The 18,838-nt window shown below is 37.9% G+C and overlaps 1 pseudogene; it reads right to left on the reverse strand.

Moving 5' to 3' along the window:
- Positions 1 to 5,074: 5,074 nt before the first annotated feature.
- On the reverse strand, positions 5,075 to 5,658 carry LOC113194784 (transcription initiation factor TFIID subunit 12 pseudogene; annotated as a pseudogene).
- Between the last annotated feature and the right edge of the window lie 13,180 nt (positions 5,659 to 18,838).

The following is an 18,838-nucleotide window of genomic DNA, read 5'->3' on the forward strand; positions in this document are numbered from 1 at the left end:
GGCAGAGTTGGTGGCACTGACCAGTCCGCTTCATTTCCATTGTGAAGGCACAGTTTCCAAACAGCCTGATCTTACGTTTAGATTTTGGGAGGAAAAACTGTTAGCACTTTATTTAAAAAATAAACACAAAGACTAGCACAGCCCTGCTACAATAAGGAGAGTGAAATCATCCCTCTTGAACAACAAGACATCACACTGAGCTTTTTATAGTCTTTTGCACAATGCTTCCATACAAAGAAATGTGGAAAGCTTTTCTGCTGAATCATTTACATCAATTCATACAATTTTGAATATTCACTAATTTCCATAATAGCCATTGTTTTAGAACTTATGTTGTTATATCAACATTCTTCACAAATCTTAAAACTAAATCAAACATAAGTATCTTTATTGTAAATGTCAGAAGAAAAAGAAAAGCTAGCCAGTGCTGTGGGTACTGGGAGTTTGTATTTTCTCTGTGGATATAGAAGCTTAGGGAAAATACAGGGCAAGAAAGAAATGTGTAAATGTTGAGCTGAACAAATCTGGTCAGCAAGCATTTCTCTGAGAAACTTAAGTTTCTTTTCTTAAAGGAGAAATTCATATTTCAGATTTTTGTGTGTTTCTGTTGGCTGGCTTGATTTATTTGATTTCATATCTCTAAACATAGTCTTATGTTTTTCTTCCTCACTTTGAATGTCAGGCACTACCTTGACAACTTCAGGATATGGAAGCGCCGGAAGCAGCCCCTGAGTCCAGATACGTGAAAGAACAATTCAGTTCTCAGGTCTAGGGACAAACAAATGGGGAGAAAAGGAGAACCAAAAGCTTCATTTTCATTCTCTCTCCCCAACCCTAACAAGATTTATGCCTTTAGAGTCCTGAGAAACACAACAGATAAGCTGGACTCAGCTATTCTTCCTCTACTCCATACGTCAAAGGGAACTCCCCCAACTCAAACACAACTACTTGGCCACCTATTTCCCCTCAGATCAGTCTAGAAACTTCCAAATGGGCCCAAACTGCCCTCACTGCCCATGAAGTTCAATTGGCCCTTCTCGTTTTAACCTGAGCTGTGCCAGTAACCAGTAGAGTTGACATCACAATAGGCTCTGCAAGCAGCCCCACTTTTAGGGTCCTGTTCCCTTGGGACCAAAGGGTCATCAGTTGGTGGGCTTTGCAGCTTCAGTTGTCTTTGTGAAGTTGGAGAAGGTACAACCTCAAGAAGAGACTCCATGAGAACCTTTCCAGCCTACTGGCCATTTCTTATGCTAGAATTCAGAGGAGTCCAACTGAGGTTGGAGATTGGAGACAAAAGCTGTCAGATTCTGAGTCCCATACTTTTCCATGGATCCCAGTGTCTTCAGATCGGCAGACTACATGCTGGACCTTTTATACAGAGCAGCAGATCTAGAGGCCAGAGTCTATCAGTTATCAGTTCTTTTCACCAATCATCCAGGATTATTCAGTGGTAGACTGACCATATCATATTCTCCAAGTGGCTATATTGTTTCACAAAAGGTTGGAGATGTTGTACTGTAGTCTCCTTTGTGCCAGAGGGAAGATGAGCTGGACTACATGAATCTGGAAGATCTTCAACAATAATATGAGGACAAGTGCAGTTGGTTGTAACTGTTATGTTCTGTGTAGATGTTAACAATTGTCCCAATTTCCTGTGGCACTCAAAGGCTTATGAAAATAAATTACAATATTTTCATAAACAAGAAGTAGGATGAAATAACTATTATTTCAGAGGAAAGTGAAATTACATTGAGGGTCATAGCTAACATTCTGTGGGAAATCCAATGTTTATACTCTGTCTTATCTTCAAAAATTCCTCTTGTCTTGGGCTCACTGATACTCAGGAGGCTCTGAATGTTCCTCTTCCTCTGCTCTTGGCCCTTATCATGAGTTTCCTGAGGGTAGCTCTTCCACTTTTCTGTTTAAATGTCTTCCTTGTCTATCACCATTGCCAGATAAATACAAATGTTTCTTTCAGACTGTCTGCTTATCATGTGGGAAGCCAAGGGAAAAAGACTAGTCTAAGGAGAATTCTGAGAGTTCACCCATCAGCCCGAGGGAAATACATGAGGCAGATAGGCCTTTACTCTTTTGATCTCTCTCAACGCACCCTCCACATCTTCCCTCCTCATAGGAGTTAGTGGGTGTGGGTGTGGATCTCCCTGGTAGACAATGAGGAAGACCACAGGCAACAACTTGGCATTCATCAATCATTCTGAGCCAACAGTTCTTCCTGTCTCCTCTTGTTCAGGAACTTAGGAAACATTTTTAAATAGTTATCAGAAAAACTCACTTTAGAAGTGTGTTGATTTTTTTGTTCCTTATACATGGAGCAAAATTTTTGAAATGTTTGTAATTTTTGTCTTCTGCTTCTGGGGTGGGGCCTCACTTCTTTTTTTTTATATATAGTTGTAGATGGACAGAATGCCTTTATTTCATTTGTTTATATTTATACAGTGCTAGGGATGGAATCCAGTGCCTCACATGTGCTAAGCAAGCACTCTGCCACTGAGCTACAGCCTCAGCCCAGGGCCTCACTTCTGGTTATACAAGTTAAGGGCAAGAAAAGAGGGGATGAGACCTCTGGAATGTAAGTAAAAAATTCCATGAGCCTTCATAGGTTGAGGCTGTAACCAATGAGCACCACAACACACTATCTCATCACACAGAGATACAAAAGGTAAGTGGTTTGTTTGTTTTAGATAAAAGAGAATATTGTGACAATTTCTGTGCTAATACATTTTTAAATATTTGTATAATGGATGATTTTAAGGGAAATACAAATTTAAAAATAGAATTGGGTAAATTTTCAAAAGAACCAAAGAAAGGTGTGAGACTTGTATGGTATACTTGTGCAAAATAGTAGTCAAGGAGGGTAATAGAACAGTATAAAAGCCCAGAAGTGTGTGTGTGTGTGTGTGTGTGTGTGTGTGTGTGAGAGAGAGAGAGAGAGAGAGAGAGAGAGAGAGATATCTTGTAAAAGATCACATTTTAAAAAGTGTTAAATGGGTGAAGTACTCAAAAATTCATATGGTATAGTTGACTAATTATGAGAAAGCAAAGTTGGAGCTTTATCTTACAAAACACAACTGAATAAATTTATACTGGGTTAAATTTTCATATAAAAACAAAAATCAAGATTTGGTCTTCAGTGAATGTAGACTATCTTATGCCAAATTAACCCTTCTGATTATTGCAATTATAAACTGTAGATATAATAATACAACTTTTTGAAGACCTTGTGGAGAAGCCAAAAATGAAGCAGAAATTAAAGGGTACTCAATCCTTTAGGGATATCTTTCTGGGTGATATCCACATTTATTTGGTGTTTCCTTTGGAAAGAGTCCCCACCTCTGTGTTGCAAAGGGAAAAAAAATTTGAGCATAAAGCAACTGTTTCATTAAGCTAAATCAGAGGCGGAATTTTATTGATTTCCAGAGTTGCTAGAAATTAAAGATGAAAGTTGTAGAAAGAAGGAAACTATGAAGCAGAAATCTCTGAATAAAACTTCCTCCCAACCCTTAGCCATCTCTGTAAATGTGTGTGAAAGGCCAGGAATCAAATGCAGTAAGTGGAAGGTGGGAGGGCGAGGTAAGGGGAGAAATTTAAACACGTGTCAGGCATCTAGGAGAGGGGCTTTCCTTAGACTTCCCCAGAAGAGCCAGGTCCTGGGAATAAGGATTATGAAAGGATTAAGACTTCACTTAAGAACAAAGGGTGAGACTGAAATAAACCCATTCTAATAAAGCTTAAAAACCAAGTCTCCAGAAGAACAAAGTGATCTTCCAGTGATTTAACTGCTACTGGAACAAGCCCAATTCTTTGTCTTCACTTCAAAGAGGCAGAATCTACCATCTTCTACAATGTTATCTATAATTCAAATGTGTTATTTAGCTTTTTCTTGCTGTGACCAAAATAACCTGACACAACCACATAAACATCTTAAAGGAGGAAAGATTTATTTTGGCTCATCGTTTCAGAGGTTTCCACCCATGGTTGGCTCCATTGCTTTGGGCCTAAGGTACAGCAGAAGATCATGGCATAGAATAGGACAGTTGCTTAGTTCTGTGATAACCAGGAAGGAAAGCACATGTGAGAGAGAGAGAGAGAGAGAGAGAGAGAGAGAGAGAGAGAGAGAGAGAGAGAGAGAGAGGAGAGACACCAGGGATAAGAAATTACCTTCTAGGATGTACTCTCAGTGACCTGCTTCCTCCAACCATGCTCCACCACCTACCATTTCCATCACTACCCAGTAGTCCATTCAGCTATCAATGGATTAATTTACTGATGAGGTCAGAGCCCTCATAGTCCAATAACAGTCCAATAACTTCCCCAAAGCCCCATCTCTGACCATTGCTGCATTGGGGACCAAACCTCAATTACTGAGCCTTTGATGGACAATTCCAGATCCAAAAAAGCAACAGGATATACAATGGAAAAATTACCAGATATGTGAAGAAGCAGGAAAATGTGACCCATAGTAAAAAGAAAATGTGGTAATTAGAGAGACACAGACCATCCAGACATTTGAGTTAACAGACGGGAATCTTTAAATACCTATCAAAAATATTCTAAAGAATTTATAGTGAAAGAGCAATATAATGGTGAAAAACATGGAACTCTAAACAAAAGCCTAATCAAACATTTAGAACTGAGAAAGCAAATAAAATTCATATTCATATAAACACTGATATTACAAAGTACAGGATAAGAGGGAAGGGAGGAGGAAACAAAACCCTCTACAAATCCTGTTAATACTGTCTCACTCAACAAGACTGTAATGCTTGGTCCTATATTTAATCACTCATATAATGAACTACAAATAAATTCTTCTCTGGAAGGCACACTGCTCCTCTTTGATATGGCAGGGAAAAAGGAATGGAAGTCTTGGGGGAAGGGACGTTATTCTTTTAGCAGATCCTCTCATTCTTTATAGATATTCCTGCACTGTTAATAAAAAGTATGCATACATGCTTTTCTCTGAAGCACTTTTTAAAAATTCTAAGGATGAGATGGCTGAAATCTCAAAGTACCTTCAAATACACTGTTGTCCATTCCCTGTCCTTTCAGTGTGTTATTTCTTGGTTGTTTTCTGGATCAATGCCATTCTCTGTTTATGAGCTTCTGTGGTGCAAGCTTTATTTGTAGGGTCGTATTTCTTCAAAGCCAAATCCTAGGATCCGCATATTCCACCAGAATTCTGTATGTAGTTGGACATCTTTCGCATCCAGTATGCTGGATTTGCAATGCCAAGCAATCTGGCAGGCTGCTGTCTTCACACTCTCAATTGCAATCATCATCAACCTGCAGCAGCATCTCCTCCACGTCTTCATCCAACTGCTCATTTGGATCCACTTCTCTTATTAAGTCCTGTAATTTCTTCTTGGTCAATATCGGATTGTTTTCAGGAATAAGACTACCTCCTGTCCCAGGGGTGCCTGAAATTTTTACCACTGTAGTGCTATTGGCCATGGAGCTTTGTAGAAGGGTGCTGGCTGGTTCCTGTTTTATGGATGAGAAATTGAAGAGGTTGATTAGTGTTGAGGGGCCAAATTGGTTTGTAATCTGCTGAGCTTTGGACTTCAGCTTATAGAGCTTACCAAGATCCTGTTTACTTTCGGAGCTGTGAGGACCAAGACTAATCAAAGGCAGCAGCATCTACCTCTCCATGATACATGGAGACTTCCCCAGTGAAGCTTTCACCCCTATAATAATGAATTTTTAAGAAGTCTATCAGAAGGAATTAACAGATTTAAATATGTAAAGGAAGATATCAATGACCTTGAAGACAGATCAGTAGAAACCATCCCAACTGAAGTACACAAAGAAAAAGATTGGGGGGAAAAATTGAACAAAGTCTCAATGACCTGTTGGATAGCTCCAAGGAATCTCTAACTAGAGTTTCAGAAGAAGAAAGAATGGGGCAGAAAGTATATTTAAAGAAATCATGGACAAAATCTTTCCAGATTTGATTTAAAACATTTACTTAAAAATCCAAGAATCTGGGGGGCTGGGGCTATAGCTCAGTGGCAGAGTACTTGCCTACTGCATGTGAGGCACTGGGTTCAATCCTTAGCACTGCATAAAAATAATTAAAATAAAAGCATGCTGTCCATCTACAACTATAGAAAGAATTTTTTTTTTTAATACAAGAATCTCACAGAACCCCAAGCAGGAAAAATACAAAGAAAATAACACTTAGGTAGATCATGATTCTGAAAACCAAAGATCAAGAGAACATCTTAAAAGCAGCTAGAAGAAGCACGCACATTGCAGACAGAAGAGCAATGAATGATAAGAATGACAGTGACTTCACAACATAAGACCATCAAAGAACCTTTTTAGAGTGCTGAAGAGAAAAATAACAAAAGCGTTTACTGGGAGTTCCATGCTCAGCAAAATATCCTTTAAAGTTAATTTTAAAATGAAGACATTTCATATAATTAAAAGCTGAGCAAATTCATCACTAGCAAATTTGTAGTACAAGAAATATCAAAGGAACTAGGCACAGTGGTGCACTCCTATAATCCCAATGGTTCAGGAGGCTGAGGCAGGAGGATCATGAGTTCAAAGCCAGTCTCAGCAAAAGCAAGGTGCTAAGCAACTCAGTAAGACCCTGAATCTAAATAAATACAAAAAAAAAATCGGGCTGGGGTTGTGTTTCAGTAGCTGAGTACCCCTTAATTCAATTCCCGGTACCCAGAAAAAAGAAAATACCAAAGAAAATTCTGGTTGAAGGTAAATGATATGAGAAGGAAACTTTGAACTCCAGAAATAAATGAAGAGTACTGAAAACTATAGATACATGTAGATTATATTTATCAATATAAAGACTACTTTTTCTTACTTTTATTCAATTCTTTATTAAAATAGTTGACTACTTAAGACAAAAATAGCAATGTACTGTTGGGTTTATAATTTATATACAAGTAAAATATACATGTATAATTTCATATATGATAGGAGTATTAGTTCAAGAGAATTATCCAGTTGAACTGTTCTTATATTGCAGGAGAAGTGTTATAACTTAGACAATATTATAGACAATAGTAAGCTAACGGTGCTTTTGGTAATCCCTACAGTGACCACTAAAAACATAATACCAAAGACAGAGAATCAAAAATAGCCTTAACCATACTTAAAGAGAAACATTTTCTGGGTACTAGGGGTTGAACCCAGGGGAACTTTACAACTGAGCTATATTCCTGCCTTTATTTTTTATTTTGAGACAGGCTTCACTATGTTGCCCAAGTTGGCCCTGAACTTGTGATCCTCCTGCCTCAGCCTCCCAAGGAGCTGAGATTACAGGTGTGAACCACTATGACTGACTGATGTAAAGAAAATTTATATAGTGTTCTTAAATAAGTATTAATAATTTAAGAAATGAACATAAAATCATCATTTTTATTAAAAGGTTTTTTTGCCACTTTCCATCAAAAAAGTTAATTTACAAAAATCAGTAGTCTTAATAGGCTTGAGGTCTATGTTTAAATGTTTTGTCAAAAGATCACAGCTCACATGCTCTGAAATATGACTTATCTAACAGAAATTTGTATTGTCCCCAAAAGTAGTAAAATACTGCATTCCATTGCTTTTAGAGTTACTATCTATCCCAAAATAAGGTTCTAATAGAAAAGTTTATTTTGCACTTTGAAGTATGTGAAGCTGTTTTTGGTGAGAAATAATTAGTTGATTTTACAAGGATTAGGTGTGTTAGTTTTGGGGTTTGTTTGTTTAGTGCATATTACTACAAAGGTAGTGATATATTTCCATGGTCCAACTCTTTGGGAAAACTGTTATATAGATGTATTAGTTAAAATTTAATTGCAAATGAGTTTCAAAAGACAGAAACTTTTCATTACAAGGAGAAATATGATAGATTTTATTAATAAAGTAATATTTTGGTAAAAAAATATTACTAAAGCAAAAGAAAGGATCAGAGGAAAATCGAGAGAGAACAAATAGAAATCAAATAGCCTGAAACAAACTGTATCTATATTACATTAAATGTACATGAATTGAACACTCTCGTTACAATTCAAGAGCTGGAAGCCTGTAATCTCAACTACTTGGGAGGTTGAAGCAGGAAAATCGTAAGTTTGAGGCCAGCCTGGGCAACATAGTGAGACCTATGTCAAAAGGGCTGAGTTGTAGCTCCGTGGTAGAGCCCTTGCCTAGCATGCCTGAGGTCGGTTTAATCTCCAGTAGCACAAAACCTAGAGATGATGAAGACCCAACTATGTACTGTTCAAAAAAGAATTTAAATATAAAAGCACAGGTAGGTTTAAAATGGAAGATATGTTTTAAAAAGCTAAGCATAAGAAAGCTGGTATTATAATATTAATATCAGATGAAGTAAAATTCAAAATAAGGACAACTATAAGAAAGAGAAATGTCACTTTATAATGATGACAGAATCCATTTATTCAGCAGATATGACAACCCTCATGCATGAAAATCAAAACCAGAAAAATACTCAAATTAAATTTTAAGTGAATGTTTATCAAATCTCAGGATGATAAAGCCTATCAAACAAATATGCAAAGACAGACTCCTTAAAGGAAAGATTTGACCTCATAAATATATAAACTTTGATACATTAAAAATAGCCATAGATAACAATAAAAGTAATGAGAAAAATTATGATAAATATGAAGGGCAAAAGCTCTCTGGAGAGAATCCAGTGACATTTATAAATCAAGGCTTTAGTCACTTCAAAGGACTGTATGTGACTCCATCCCTAGGTTGACAATGCATTTGTTTACCTGTTACCATTTAACAGGCAATCCTGAAACTTGGTTGCTTAAAACAACAAATATGTATTATTTCTTGGAATTTGCAGTATAGATGGGTTATTCTAGTCTGGGCTGGGCTTGGCTAATCTCAGGAGGTTCACTTGTGTCTGCTGTCACTTGACAGGTCATTTGTGAGCCATCCTAGGCCATTCAGCCCAGCCATATCAATTCAGATCAGAGTCACCAATCCAACCAGCATATAGAATTGTGAGATAGTAAATGTTTGCCGTTTGAAGCCAACAAGGTTGATATGGTTTGTTATGTAGCAAAAGTTAAGAATACACCTTGTCAGGAAAAAAAAAGTTTCTAACTACTCCTAAAGATACATAATGAACAAGATGATCACACATGAGAGAAAAATAAGAAATGTCCATCCCTTAAAGAATCTATAATCTTGTAGCAGAAATAGAAGTAAATACACAATTAGCTGCGTGTTTTACTACAATCATTACAAAATGCATTTGGGAAGAGAGGTGAGCCAGAAATTCTCTTCATTACTTGGAGTATAGGTTAGATTTATAGAAGCATCTGTAGCCTTCCATTATATTTCATACTGGACTTATTTTCCTTCTAATCTGAAGCTTTGTAAACTTTCTTTTAGAGTAGAAAGAACTAACCAAACTCAGGGGAGACTTAAAATCATCCATTAGGATGCAGGAAAAACTATAACTTCTTTATATTTATTTTTATTGCATCTTTTAAAAATTTATGTTTTGTTTAAATTTTATTATAAACAAAATATATTAGTACAGTACTATAAACATAAATTTTTAAAATTCATAAATGTCCCAAATAACTTTTACTGATAGCATGATAGACACCTGGAGACCCCTCATGTAAATATGCCTCTATATCTCTCTGTCAGACATCACAACACACAGAATATGCATCTCATTCTAACTCATCTTCACAGGAATGTTCCTCAGTTACCATAGTCCTCAGGTCTCACCCTTCTGCTCCTTCCCAGAAAACTTATTTTTCTCATGGGCCGTAGAGGTCACCCTGCAATCAGTAGCTGACTGAGCACTAACTACAGAGCCTAGTGCTAGGCTCTGGGTGTACTTAAGGAATGAACAGGTCACCTCCTACCCTAATGGCACTTATGAGCTCTCGTCACATTACCTCATATCTCTTCCTGGGGAAAAAAATAAGTCCACCCTCATGACACAGAAGCCCACCTCCTGAAGCTGAAGCTTTGATGAATCAGCAAACAGGAAGTGGAGAGGGAGAGGGGAGAAGCTGCTGGGATGTCCATGAAAAAGGAGGGCAAATGAAAACGTTTCTCACCTCCCGACACTGCCTTACTCCACGCCTTCCACGCCTGGGCCCCGCCTTTCCCTAGTCACTGCTGTTGAAGACAGCAGGCAGGAGACAGAGGGACAGCTTCAAGAGACAGAGGTATCAGCAAAAATGCCACCTCCCCCACTTTCATCCTTTTCTTCCCTCAGAGGAAGGTGAAGCCAGGGGAGCTCACTGGTACCTGATGATATCCACAGCTGAATACTTTCAATGGTGGAAAGAGAGCCCTCCTGCCCACCATCAGGGCCAAGGGAGGGAAGAAAGGAAGTTGGTGTTCTGGAGGAGGGGTAAAGAAGAAGCAGGAAGGCTGTGCCTGCTGTTTGGATGGCACCAGTTTCTCTCTGTCTCTTTTTGAAGGTTGCAAATGGTTCCTGAACCTCCTGAACCACTCCACCACTCTCTTCCTGTTTTCCATGCTTTCCCCCATTTCTTCTTTTTTGTTTCTCCTGAAGCCCAAAGCTGTGCCAGAGACAAAAGAAAGAAAACATCTTCTTATAATATCCTTTACAGGATGCATTTGGTGAAAGCGGGTAGAAAAGGGACAAATGAGTTGACTTCATTTTCTTCCTGTGTATCATAGTTTGGGGGCTGTGTCTCAGAGTTTGAGGTGCTGCTAATTGTACATCATGGTATGTGAGTTGGAGGGTACCATGGAGAAGAGTGGACATCACCCAAGGACTCTGCCTCTTCTTCTGGGGAAAGGGTCATTGTATTTGGGCTCCACACAGGACAGTTTTATCATGTTATGTGGAAATATGACCCTGCTATTCATGATTTAAGGAGATGTGTATGGATACCAGGGAATGGACAGCTCATGGAATGGACAATGGGTTAACCTGTGGTGGTTAATTTTATGTGTCAGCTTGGCTTGGCTATGGTGCCCAAGAATTTGGCCAAACAGGTAGTTTTTGGATGAGTTTAGCATTTAAATTGTTGGATTTTCAGTTAATCAGATTACTCTCCATAGTTAAGTGTGGACCTCATTTGATCAGGCAAAGATCTTCATAAAACCTTCCCTAAACAAGGAGGAACTCTGCCAGCAGACTGCCTTTGGGTTCAGGCTGTAACTTTTTCACGGTCTCCAGCCTTTCAAATCCACAATCATGTGAGCACCTTAAAATAAATTTTTCTCCCTCTCACTCTCTCATTCTCTCCCTCTCTCTCTCCCACCTCTGTCCGCTCTCACCTGCTACATGTAGCAAATTTACCCCAAAACCCACAAAAACAAAAGCAGCAGAAATTGAGGATGGGGTAAGGAGTTGGGGAGGGGAAAGGAGGAGAAACTACAGAATTGAAAAAAAAAAAGAAAGAAAAAAGGTCACAGATTGAAAATCATATCAACAAAGTGTCCAGAAAAGTTAACATCAAAAGAAACACCAAGACATAACTTCTTCAACATTTTAAACTCCAGGGAAAAATAAATTGGCACATACACAAGCAGAAAAATGTGAGTCATGTTCAAAGGAGCAAGTCCGCAAGTCTAGCTCTGGATTTCTCACCTCTCAATAGCAATTGAGAAGGAGGTGGGTGGTATCTTCCTCTGAAGACTGAATGGGAATTTGTGACTTAAAAGTGACCTGCCACATCTAGTTTTCTAGTTTTCATTTAGGCAGGAAGACAACAGAGTTTTTCACATTGCCTAAACTTAGAACTTTGGCAGCCAACATTCTTTATGTCAAAGAAGTTCAAAGAAGCATCTTAAGATACTAAAAGTTGTAATTAGATAAAAAAAACACTTTCGTATAGTCAGTTTTATTGAAAAGAATGCAAAATAATTTCCAAATGCTCTCAAAAAAGTAATTGATTTTGCTATAAATTTTGAAATCAGTAACACCTAAAAGCAAATAAAGCATTAAAACAATATAAAAGGGGAAAAATGAAAAAGGAGGGAGTATTTGGGCTTTTAGATTATGAATGGAAAAAGTTAAAAAAGTAGCAAGCAGTGTAGACCCAAGGGACAATGTTGGTTGTCTTCTAAGAAGAGTTACCCTTAAATTACTATTAACTCAATAGCAATAAAATTAAGAATGGCCATAAAATATTTTAAGCTATTAAGCAGAATTTTAAAGATTTTTTTTCAAATGCCTTGAAAGACTAAAATGGAAAGAAAGCCAGTGTGTGAGGGAGGTGGTGGCCTTCCAGCCACTGTGGTGGCTTCACTTTAGGTAGAGAAGAGCTGTGACCAGATTTGCATTATGGTGTCAAAAGTGTAAATGAATCCTTCCTATTGCTTCATTTACACTTCTGGCCTTCACCAGAACTAATATTGAGATTATCATGTGAGTTAGTGGCATGTCTCAAAGGTGCCCTCAGCCAGGACCATCAACGTCCAGGCTGTGGGTCAATGGAGATCAGTTTCCTTGGGGGACAGTGGTATTCTTATTGTCACAAAAGACACAGGTGGTTATCACCTTTAACAATATGAGCTATTAAGATCTGATTCCAGGATCACCAAACAACCTTATGATTATAACTAGCTCCCCACATTGATTTGTCTCTAACAAGATAGTAAGCTGATCAAGGTACATACTTTCCATTATAAATGAAGAATTTCACATTGTGGTTTCATTTTCAAGTGGATATTTCTATGAATCTGCAATTGGCTATCTTTGTAAAATGTTTTGATACAAGCTGATAATCCCTTATCCACTACTGTGAAACCAAAAAAGGAAGTGTGTTTTTTTTTTCCTCATTTGGCAGCAACACTTGACATGAACAGATGCAAGGTTATTTATAGTCTCTATCCTATTCCATGAGAATACTCGTATGTTTTGCTGCAGAGATAAATGTATTTGATTGCAAGGTATCCTTTATTATACCTATTGAGATATGGCTTTTGTCCTTTTCTGCATCTATTGAGATAATGTTTTTCCTTTATTATGTTTTATAGTGAATTATACTGATTTACTTCTTTGTGTAAACTGAATTTGCTTATAATATATTATTTTTAAATATATTGCTAGACTTAGTTTCCTGATTTTTAAAAAGGATTTTACATCTATGTTTATGAGAGTAAACATGACCTTGTCAAATTCTGAAATAAAAGCTACGCTGGCCTCATGAAATAGGTTGAAAAGTGTTTCCTGATTATTCCCTGATCAGTCTGTTTAAGACTGGCATCATTTCTTTCATAAAGGTTTGGTAAATTTTGCATGCTTTGTTTCCTTTATAGGATTTTATCTGTAAAAACTAGTATGGTGAGCCAGGCACACACCGTATGGTATGGTGAGCTACTTAGGAGGCTAAAGCAGTTCCAGGGCAGCCTGGGCAATTCAGTGAGACCCTGCCTCAAAATAAAAGCAAAAAAGGGCTGGGTATACAGTTCACTTATAGAGTATCCCAGGTTCAATCCCTGATGCTAAGAAAAAATTTGTAAAGAGAATTATTTTTAAATTTAATTCTTTTAAAATTTCTTCTTATATAAATTTTGGTGGGTTGTAGTTTGCTTAGAAACTTCATCTAAAATTTTCACTTTATTAGCATAAATTAATTAAAATATTCTTTTAATATCTGCAGGATCAGTAGACATGCTTGTTTGCATCCCAAATATTGGTTATTTGCATCTTCTCTTTTGTCTTTATCGGTAGTGACAGTCATTTAATTGTCTTAATAGCCTTCTCAGAGAGCCAGTCTGGCTTTTTTGTTCCCCTCATTATGCTCATTCTTATTTCATAAATCTCTTTTATTTATTATTTTCTTTCATCTACTTTCTTTGAGTTTATTTTTCTGTTGTTTTTCTAATTTCTTAAAATGGATGCTTAGTTCATTGATTTTTCAGCTGTTCTTTATGAATAATTCATTCAAAACTAATAAATGTCTCTTTAAGAAGCTTCAACCTTCAGGTTTTGATAAAAGTACTATTTTTATTATCACTCAATTTCAAATATTTAAAAATTCCCATTATGAATTGTACTTTGACATGAGCTATTAGAAATGTATGCCCTAATTTCTGAGCAAATGGACCTTCTACTTGTTCTTGATGTTGAATTTGGAAATAATTCTACTAAAGACAAAAAGTGTGTGCTATATAATTTCTATCTTTTTGAGGCTTGGTTCAAGCCCCTTCATTCTGGAATTATATTCTTCTAGGTTGGAAGTTATTGTCTTTTGTCTCCTTGAAAATACCTTTTCATTGTCTTCTGACTTCTCTTATTTCTCTTGGGAAAACCAGCCAGCCATTTGGCAGCAAACTGAACACATTAGACCATTTCCATTAGGAATTCATCCTGATGGTGACTGACACGCATTCTGGGTATGATGTTTCTCTTTCCTGCTCACAGTGCCCAAACCAACAATATTAATCAAGCCCTCATAGAGGATCTGATTTACCAATATGGAGTCCCCCTCCCACAGATGCTCCAAAGAAGACTTTTATGTCAACAATGTGGTGACCATGTGCTCATGACTATAGGATCATACCATAGGCCATTTTACCATAGGCCATGTCACCCAGAAGCTGCTATCCAAAAGAACACTGGGGTGGTGCCGGGGTCCTGCCCTAGCGGGGTCCAGGGAGTCCTGAAGGATGAGTAGCGTCGGCGAAAAGATGAGACAGGAGTCGTTCCATTGGAGCAATCTCCAGAGAGAGAGCTAATGCAGCTTTCTCTGGGTCATCTTTTATTATAATTTTTCTCATCATTATAGATTGAGAATATGTCATTGATTATATAATTTAAAACTTTGCCAAGACATGACATTTCCTTAACCATGATTGGGGGTACAAAAAATGTAACATTAATTTACATTTTTCCAGGATATGTCCTTCAGTTATATAATTATTAAAAGTACAGAATCATTAATAAAATACATCACTAGTTTACATTTTTCAGATTTTCCCAAGATTTACTATTTTTCCCCAAGATATGTTATTTTCTTATTAACTAATGCCAAACTACGTAACCAGACTCTAAGTCTCCTAACCAATCATTAACCTAAAGTACACTTGTACTTTATTTCTAATCTAAAATTCCCATCTAAAAAGTCCCTTTAAATCTTATATTTAAAATATCCTAAAGTTTATGAATCATTTTTAAAACATATCAGAAACCTATACAACTAAAAACTTAAGAATTTCTAAACTTAAGAATCTAAATAAAATAATATTTCTAACATTATTCTAAAACTGTGTCTTATAAAGCTATTTTAATTAATTCCTAAATTTATTCTCATAAAACTGGTTAAGCTGCTTTCTCAAAGAGTTTCTTTGTTTCTCAGTCAAGGTGCACTAGTTCTCATATCTTTATAATCTTTCTCAATACAAAGTAAGTTCTAAACATCAATCCACTTTCCACCAATATTAACTATGCTCATCATATATCCCTATGTAAAGTAAGAAAGAGTTTATAAAAAGAGAAGAATATATTTTTATATGTTTTAACTTTCCTAAATGTAAAAATGAGACTACATGTGGTGAACTTTGTAAAATAAGCATACCGATTAGGTTTTCTAAGAGGCCAGAAATATGGGCTTGGGTTCTAGTTGATATAATCAATGTAGTGCCTAAAATTCTCATGACCTTTCAAAGGATGATTGTTGTCCGTTATTGTTTCCCTTTGTGAAAATCCAACCCATGTCTGTCTGTTCCTTGATTTATTTGTATTGGTGCTGCTATACCTTGTTCTTGTTTTTCTAATCTTTTTCCTTTCCTAAAACCTTGTCTAGCCATAATAGTGGGTGCATTTTGATTGATATTATTTGTTAATGTCAAACCTAATTGATCTAAGACATCTCGTTCCCATTACAGGAAGATGATCCAATACATATGGCTGTATAGTTCCTTCACATCCTTCAGGATCCTTCCAATCTAATACCATTGCACTTTTATCGGGATTATTCGCCACTCCTAGGCCTCGAAGCGTTTGAGTGGCTTGTTGTAATGGCCAATGTTTTGGCCATTCTTGACGAGAGATAATGCTAAGGTCTGCACCTGTATCCAGTAGCCCATTAAATTCATGTCCTTGAATATTTAGTTTCAGCATGGGGCGAGAATCTAAATTTAAAGAAAGCATAGCCCAATCTACACCTGTGGAGCCTAATCCCTTGGAACCTCTTTCTACAGCATGACTGGAAAATTTATCATGTAGGCTTGATATTATTAGTAACTGTGCTATTCTATCTCCTGGTGAAATTACTGATATACCCTTTGGAGAACTGGCTATAATTTTTATTTCACCTTCATAATCGGGATCAATTACCCCAGGACTTATCAAAAGTTCTTTTAGAGTAGAAGAGCTGCATCCCAATAATAAGCCTACTGTTCCTTTGGGAAGAGGTCCTTTCACCCCTGTGGGAATGATTTGAACTCCCATCTCTGGAGTTAGTACTGATTTGGCGGAGGCGCAGATGTCCAACCCTACGCTCCCTCTGGTTTGTCTGATGAGGGACCTGATGCCCTGGGCACTACCCTGATGGGGTTGCTGGGGTTGCTGGGTTCCTCCAGTGCTCCGTATATTTGTGGTTTGGGGCCCCGGAGCATTGGGGCCCCCTGTCCATTTTTTGGCAATGGAGCCCGATGCCTTTGTCCACGATATTGTGGATAAACACCTTGTCCTTGTTCGTTTTTTGATAATGGAGTACCCTCTATGGTGGTTTGAGAACGGCATTCATTAGCCCAATATAATGGAGTACCCTCTATGGTGGTTTGAGAACGGCATTCATTAGCCCAATGTTTCTCTCTACAGCATCGTGGGCAAATACCCTGTATTCTACTCCTTTGATACCTAGTTTTGTTAAACCCTCCTCCTATGGGGCAATTCCTTTTAAAATGTCCTGTTTGTTCACAATTGTAGCATGTTCTTGGCCTGGAATCTAAAGCCTGTTTTACTGCAGCTGCCACAATTTGCCCTTGTTCATTAATGTCTCTGGCATCTAAAGCCTGTTTTACTGCAGCTGCCACAATTTGCCCTTGTTCATTAATGTCTCTGGCATCTAAAGCCTGTTTTACTGCAGCTGCCATGACTTGCTCTTGTTCATTAATGTCTCTACATAATTTAATATATGTGTTTAAATCTTCCTGTTTCCATGGTCTAATGATATCTCTGCACCAACGATTTGCTTGGTCATAAGCCAGTTGTTTTATTAATGGCATTGCTTGTTCTGTATTCCCAAAAACTCTGGTAGCTGTTTGAATAAGCCTATCTACAAATTCAGCATAAGGTTCATTAGTTCCTTGTATTATCTTAGATAATTGACCTTGTAAACCTCCATGTCCTTGTAAAGTCTTCCATGCCCTAATCGCCTCTACAGCAATTTGTGAGTATACGCCAGGATCATATGCAAGTTGTTGCTGCCGATCCTCATAAGGTCCCTTTCCTAACAACATATCTAGATTTCTCTGAGGATAACCAGCTGCTGCATTTCGCCTAGCCGTCTCCTTGCAAAATTCCTCATTGGCAACCTTCCATAACAGGTATTGTCCTCCAGTTAACACAGCTTTACAAATATTAGCCCAATCTGCTGGTGTCATGTTTAAGTTGTTAATGGATTCGACCAAGCTTACAGTGAAGGGTGCTTGAGGACCATAGGTTGTTGCAGCCTCTTTTAGCTCCTTCACTGATTTGAAATTTAAACCCTGGTAAATTCGCTGCCCTCCTACCTCAAATACAGGGCATACTTGAGATCCTGTCTCAGGATCCCAACTATCAACTGCGGGGGTTGGGAGTCTCTTAGCATATGGAGGTGGTGCTGTTGATTGGACACTTATGCCCTCTGGTGATAGAATGCTGTTAGTAGCAGTCTCCTGTAGAGGTGGTGCTGTTGGTTGGAGACTTTCGCTCTCTGATAGAAAGGTGTAATTAGCAGTCTCCTGTTGTAACTTTTCCCCTGATGGCTTTTTCTGCTCTATACTTCCTTCCTCTGTCTCACTAGCTTGAAAGACCTTCTCTTGTACTTGAATCTTTTCCTCATTCTGACTAACTTGAGAGACCTCTTTTACTTGAATCAATATGTCTTTTCCTTCCTCTACCTTTGTCTGATCTGAAGGCTTTGGACTAAGCAAACTAGATACGTTCGTCCATAATGGCAATGTGCCAACTGGCAGAGTCCCTGGGTTGTTCTTTTCTATTCTTTTTAAATCCTCACCATGATGGTTCCATTGTGATATATCTAACAACTCCTCCTTAAAAAGCCATGGGCTATATTTTTGTATTATATCAACGTATGCCCTGACTGCTCTTGATTTTATTGGGAAGCCTCCTTGCTCTAACAATTTACTTAACACTCTTTTGGTTTGTGTTTTACTAATTGCTGATCCCGTATTTCTACTATAATACAACCCAGCAAGATAACACCAAACCAAACCGAGACAGAATGAAATAAAGTTGGAACAACACAAAATCATTATAGCCTTTCTATCCTCCTGACATGTCCATCCGTCCTTTCTCCCTGTCTGTTCCTCAGACGCAAATAGTTTTTCCTCAGATGTGAGCGGTTTTTCTTCCGTCTCACTCATCTCCAGGGACAGGCAACTTAAAACAAAAATGAAGCAAAACAAAAGAGGAATCTTAGAATGGCTACCCATCCTCTCGCCCTGCCCTCAGGGGCGAGCAGTTTACTTACCCTCAGTCGCTCCCCGTGCGAGCCACCAAATGCCGCAGTCTGGCTGGGCACGATTCAGGAGCCACTTGTCAAAAGAAACTAACTTTATTTTTAGAACTACAAATGCCAAACAAAACAGCTCCTCAGGAAAAGAAACCCTCAGAGCCCAACTGCCACCACCGGCTTCCACAAGCCTCTCTCTCACCCCA

The sequence above is a fragment of the Urocitellus parryii genome, chromosome 6, assembly GCF_045843805.1.
Source record: "Urocitellus parryii isolate mUroPar1 chromosome 6, mUroPar1.hap1, whole genome shotgun sequence".
Lineage (NCBI taxonomy): Eukaryota > Metazoa > Chordata > Mammalia > Rodentia > Sciuridae > Urocitellus > Urocitellus parryii.